This window comes from Peromyscus eremicus, chromosome 10 (genome assembly GCF_949786415.1).
Source record: "Peromyscus eremicus chromosome 10, PerEre_H2_v1, whole genome shotgun sequence".
In the NCBI taxonomy this organism is placed as follows: Eukaryota; Metazoa; Chordata; class Mammalia; order Rodentia; family Cricetidae; genus Peromyscus; species Peromyscus eremicus.
Window position 1 is genome coordinate 82,075,892 of NC_081426.1, and position 6,000 is coordinate 82,081,891.

Consider the following 6,000-nt stretch of genomic DNA (forward strand, 5'->3'; position numbering starts at 1 on the left):
CTTAAGATTTTGGCAAAGCCAACATTCTTCATTGGTACCACAGTCAGCCACAGCTTCTCAGTTCAGACTTAGAAAGCAAGCCTGCACTCTCCAGCACACTGCCATCTTTTGACCAGGAGAAGCATAGCAGACAGAAAAAGAGGTGAGCGGTGAAAATCTTTTCTGTTTTAGCACCAGCCTATAACCACGGGTTCCACCGTCAGAAGCTCCCTGAACACAACACAAGGAAGCGATGCTCCATGAGCATTAAAAGAATAACTCACCTGAGCCTTCCTGCCTGGGCTGGGGCCTTCACTCTCAAGTCTGTTCATGTTCTGCAGAAAGCCCCTTCATGCAGAAAATGACTCCCGAGCGGATACAGGGAGCAGACAAAAGGGGAAAGTAGATACAATTATATTTTAATGAAATAGAAAGTCCCGTGCCAAATAACTTAAACGTCTATGACTCTCAATACTTCCAGCCTTTCTCACCTTTTAGATTTTAAGTTAATAAAAAACTGAGGCTATTTCAAACACTCCTGGATCTGATAGTATCTAGGCCCCTTTCTTGAACAGAGGTTTTCAATCTCTGATAAATGAGAGATCCTTCATTTGATTCTCACAGTATGGCAGGTATAATTATCTCCATGTCAGAGATGATGATGGCATTACTGATAGTGAACTCTGATTCTCACTGCAACGTAGCTTTTGAACATGTAATTACATGGCTCTCTTTTTACTTTAACTCCTAATCGAAGTTATGGGATCATCTTTGCCCAGAATCGAATTATTTCTTCTCCCAATACCACTATCACGTAAACCATTGTAAGATAGTATGCGGATAATTGTCAAACTATTCCAATTTTAAGGCTGAATTCGCTTGTCTAATTGTATAATATATTGTTTGTCTGGTATTTTATTTTTCGCCATAGTGTCATTTTATATATTATATATTATATATATATATATATATATATATATATCTAGAAAATTATTATTACAAAATGAATAGTAGGTTCCGTGGCTGAGAGTAAGAAACACAGACAATGTATTCTATGAAGACAATTTGATGCCTCGTGATCCATGGTTTTCATTTGCTGTGACTGACTTCAACGTCTCTGTGATGCTGTGATGAGTTGAACAGGAAAGAGCGCATGCATGGTGGCTTTGTCTGGTCTTCCTGTCCTAGATGACAGCTCTGCCCTGAGCAGGTCAGACAGCTCCTATTGCTTAACAAGGACAGTGAAAAATCACCCTTAGAAAGTAAAACCTTGTTAAGAGGAAATCGAACTACTCCTCAAACTCATATCCCTCAGCAACCACAAAAGGACATATTCTTTTATAGGTAAAGGAAAACATTTTCTTGATATCACTGGTATAACTGTATTGTAGATTAAAACAAAAAGACTCAGTGAATAAGGAAATCATGGGCCTTGAGCTTTCTTTCAGTATTAAACCAACTCTATTCTACAAAAGAAAAAACAGAAAAGGGCAAATTCCTTCCTCTTGATTGGCCAATTAAAATAAAAACTAGGAACATTTCAAAGTTTCATGTTTGTCTTATAGAGGCTTTTGAATACGTTTTGTCTTTACATTGTTTAAGGAACATTACTCCAGTTCTGAGTTTTGTACCTTTGTTCCCTGGGGAGGACAGTATTTCCTTCATGTGAACTGTCAGGTGGTACGGAACTGATCCCTCACGATGTGTGTAGAGCTCTGGGAAGCGCTTTCATACTCCTTATCTTGCTTGACCCTTCTCCTTCCCTGTGGAACTGGCAGAGAAGGCATCTTTATCTTCTCTTTGCCTGTGAGAGAAATGAAACTCACGGATCTTCTGCGGCTTGCAGAAGCCAGACAACTGGAAAATAGTCAAAGCAACCTCGAACTTAATCATCAGGCATCAAGCCCAGCAACTCACCATGCTGAGCCATAGAAAGAGAATGGTTTTCAAATGGTGAAATTATTACAACTTTGGTGAAAAACAAACAAACTTCATTTGTGTTAAATAAATTCAAATAAATTACAAGCTAAAATTACTAGTTCAATGGATTGGATTGCGTGCTTGTATAAATACATACGTTAAAATCCTACACTTGGGCCAGCAAGATGGCGCAGTGGATAAAGATACCCTGAGAACCGGAGCTCTCTCTCTGGGACCTTCATGATGGACTGAAAGAACTAACTCCACCAAGTTGCTTTCTGACTTCCACATCCATGTGCATGAATGTGCATGTGCAAACACACACCCACAATGAATAAATAAAATGCACTTTAAAATGTAAAAATACAGTTTTAAATATCAGATAAAGTACGTATAGGCATAGTTACATGTAGTTCGTGTGTAGGTGTTTAATATTGACGTTGGCTTCAGGACAGGTATTTAAATTCTGCTCTGTCCTTTATTTTAAAATAATCAGCTGATTCCTAATTTTAAAAAAATAGACATGTATTATTACTCTATGTGTGTGCCAGTGTGGGCTTGAGTGTGCCCTATGGTATGTGTGGAAGTTAGAAGATAGTACCATGAACTGGTTCTGTCCTCCACCAGGGGACTCAGAGATTGCGATCCAGATTTGCATAGCAAGTGCCTTTACCCATGGAACCATTCCACTGGCCTTCAGGTGGTTTGGGGCCAAGAATATTAATCTGATATTATTTGCTCATTTTTCAGTATTAGGCTTTTTCAATGATTTTTTAAAGTAAGATACTATACAAACTACTCTATTTGGTTATATTCAACATATGATATGAGTGAAGTTAGATTTAAAAGTTTATTATTACAAGTGTGAGCTCAAATTGTGTGATTTGGTCAGGAAACTTACCCTGAGTTTCTTCCTACAGAATGGAGAAGATAATAGTGCACTCCTGTCTTGTGAAAAGGGATAAACTAATAGTATACAAGGGGGCTTTGTTCCTAGCATGTGGTAAATATGATGTAAATACGACCCGTAATCTTTCTCTAGAATTTACTGCCTCAGTGTTTAGTCATATTATTTTCTTGGTGACAAAGATGTACATGAAATTTAATATATAAAAAAAATCTTTTCTAGTACTACATATGCTTTATCCAAATTATTTGCACTAGTGAAGATTGAAAAGCTCCTCTGTTCAGCATGAGTGAAAGATTTACTTCACAAAAAATAGTGAATCTCAGGAATATTCAGCAGCAGCAGGGCCACTGAAGTTGACAGTATGACCTTGTTTTATGGCCTGCTGTGTCCCCTCTGCCACTTGTAGTGCTGCTATGCTGGACTGTTTCAAGGGATGGGAAAGCATGGCCTCTACCTCAAAATGAACTCCTGGCTGCCCAGAGCTTATTGCTTCCAGAAAAGGAGTAATGGAATTCCAGAAGAGGAGGAGACCGGTGACTTGAGGCTTTGGTGAGGCTAAAGAGCCAGTAGCATAGGTATTAGGAACTGGAAGAGGTGGGGGAAGAGAAGATTACAGAGAGAGAGAGGAATTTCATGTTGAAACACTGTGGGTGGAGCGGTGTTGAACGATGGTGAAGTCAACACTATGTGGACATGAGTGGGTGACCGATGTGAGGGGAAGAGAGAGAGAAAGAGAGCACAGTGAGTAGAAAATATTGGACAATTAAGTGAAACTGAGTGCCCGGGAGAGTAAGCAGCATTTGAAGAAAATCATCTAAGCATGATAACAGGGCTGAAATGGAAACACAAAAGCAGGCACTGTTCCTTGAGAATTCTGTCTATGAGCCAAGCCACTATTTTGACTCAAAGGGGTATCATTCACACTGAAATCAAAAAGCAGAGAGAGCCATTTGGGAACAGCTCCAGGTCTTTGGTGGGCCCAATTAAATTCTAGACTTCTTTTCTTCATTCATGTATATTTCTCCATTCAGTGGATAGACTTAGTGACTTACCAGTTTCCCATGGAGGGAAAGCCAGGACAGAGAAAAAGGATGCAATTTAGAAAGCTGCCAGTTCTCCAAATAGCAGACAGTGGTTGCTTGAGTTATGATGGTAGCAGTATATATTCTAGAGGGTTCTCAAAAGCAGAGCCTAATGGAGAACTAATTAAGGTAAATTTCCAGGTTTCTCTTGTCTTTCTTTAAGATTGGAATGGCAGAGGAAGGAATAAATAAGACTTTCTTTCTTTCTTTCTTTCTTTCTTTCTTTCTTTCTTTCTTTCTTTCTTTCTTTCTTTCTCTCTTTATTTCTTTCTTTATTTTTTTGAGCTCTAGCTGTCCTGGAATTTCCTATGTAAACCAGATTTGCCTCAAACTCCTAGAGATCTGCCTGTCTCTGCCTCTGCCTCCGCTGGGATTAAAGGCATGTGCCACTACATCTGGCCAATAGAGAGATTTTCAAAGCCTGCTTATGCACTTGCTCTGTTAGAAACATCAAAAAATGGCAGTCAGTCAGGAAGTAAATTGATTCATATGGTAAAAATACAGATGAGAACTTGTGCAAGATCTGTCATTTACAGATAGTATCTAAATCATGAGGATAAGTCAAGTTGCTTTGGTAAAAATATATGGAGACAGAGAGACAGACAGAGAGAGACTCAGAGAGAAACACACAGAAGGAGAGAGAGAGAGAGAGAGAGAGAGAGAGAGAGAGAGAGAGAGAGAGAGAGAGAGAGGGAGAGAAAGAGAGAGAGAGAGAGACCCAGAGCAAAGCTCTGAGGAACCCCAGCAACTAGAAATGTGGAGGCCATCAGCAAGGCTGTTAAGCAAGGGGTAGAGAGGAAGACAGAGAGCACCGTGTTGTCGGAATGAAGAGAGGGGAATATTTCAAAACAAGTGCTTCACGAAAGGCTAGTAAGATGAACTCTGGGAAGGTTATGTAGATTTGGGGAGCTCAGCATTAGCAGTTTCACAGGGGACCCGTGTGTCAAACAGATCTTTCCAGGAGCCAGAACCTGGCCACTGTGCTTTCAGACTCCCAGACAAAGGCTAGAGTTCCATCCCACTGGTGAGCCCATAGGACTACCAAGTACCTAGAAAATTTTACCTTTGGCTGCTTACGCTAGGGTTACACATACTTTCCATAACACCCCACAGATTGTTCATTCGCTCTCTGGTTGACCCAGGACCTCATCAGCTGGGATGGGGTGATGCACCTGTACTTTCAAGGGCTCCCGTCTTCGCAAGAGTTTCTGCTTAAATCATTTCCCCCACTTTATTACAAAACCTCCAGTGCTTTAAGAGACAGGGCAGCTCCCCTTCTGGGCAGGCGCTTTCCCTTCACCGTTCCACTTACTGTCATAAGCCAGGTTTATGCATCGCGTAAGAGGGCTGGAATGTTACAGTGACGCAATAGTCATAGAGTTAACAACTAACACTCCGGTGTCAAACACTCTCCAACTACTCTGGATGCATCAACTCATTTGATCTTTGTGACAATTCTGTGAGGTCGTATAGTCTTTGGGCTTTTTTTTTTTATTTGTTTTGTTTTGTTTTCCATTTTATACTTGAGGAACTGAGGCTCAAGGGGTTTACATAGCTTGCAAAAGTCTTCCCGAGGCCTTTTCGGCTCTAAGCCACTAGGCTTCAGGCACGCACACTCACTCCTGTAAATTCAAAGCAAACATATAAGGGAGAACCAACCGATGAACCCATTCTGAATTGTTGGTGACTGTCTTGTAAGGTCCCTATGAGAACAGAGTGTGAAAATACGTCAGGTGATAAAGACCTGGACTCTGTTCCATATCTAGGGCCTCTTCTGGGAACTCCCTTTAACTGGAGGTTAAACTCATTACAGGAAATTCCTGAGCATTAAGGTGGCTCTCAGGTTGTAAGTCTTAAGGTGGCAAACCAGGGATAAATATACATTCAGACATAATTGTTTTAGTCTGGCTGTGCAACTGACTGGGTGTCTGAGATGCTCTTGCTTCAGGAATAGTCTTCATTTTTGTTACAGGAAAGCTATGTGAATCCCAGAGTATAAGAGTGTACCATTTCCTGAGATACCAATCATATTTAATTATTAAAACTCTCAATGTACCTGTAAGACACCCACCAATAATATTGGGTTGAATGTAAACACGTAAGCATAAG

General features: G+C 40.4%; 1 long non-coding RNA gene across 2 annotated transcripts in view; it reads right to left on the bottom strand.

Moving 5' to 3' along the window:
• LOC131920769 (uncharacterized) overlaps positions 1-5,185 on the bottom strand; it is a 42,902-nt gene extending 37,717 nt beyond the window's left edge. The window contains exons 1-3 of one of the 2 annotated variants that reach the window (XR_009381763.1): positions 4,955-5,185; positions 1,611-1,783; positions 264-314 (exon numbers count right to left, since the gene is read on the bottom strand). This is a non-coding gene — a long non-coding RNA (uncharacterized LOC131920769). Of the gene's footprint in view, positions 1-263; positions 328-1,610; positions 1,784-4,954 lie in introns of both variants that reach the window. The other variant, XR_009381762.1, reaches the window with a different exon arrangement.
• Positions 5,186-6,000: the final 815 nt, after the last annotated feature.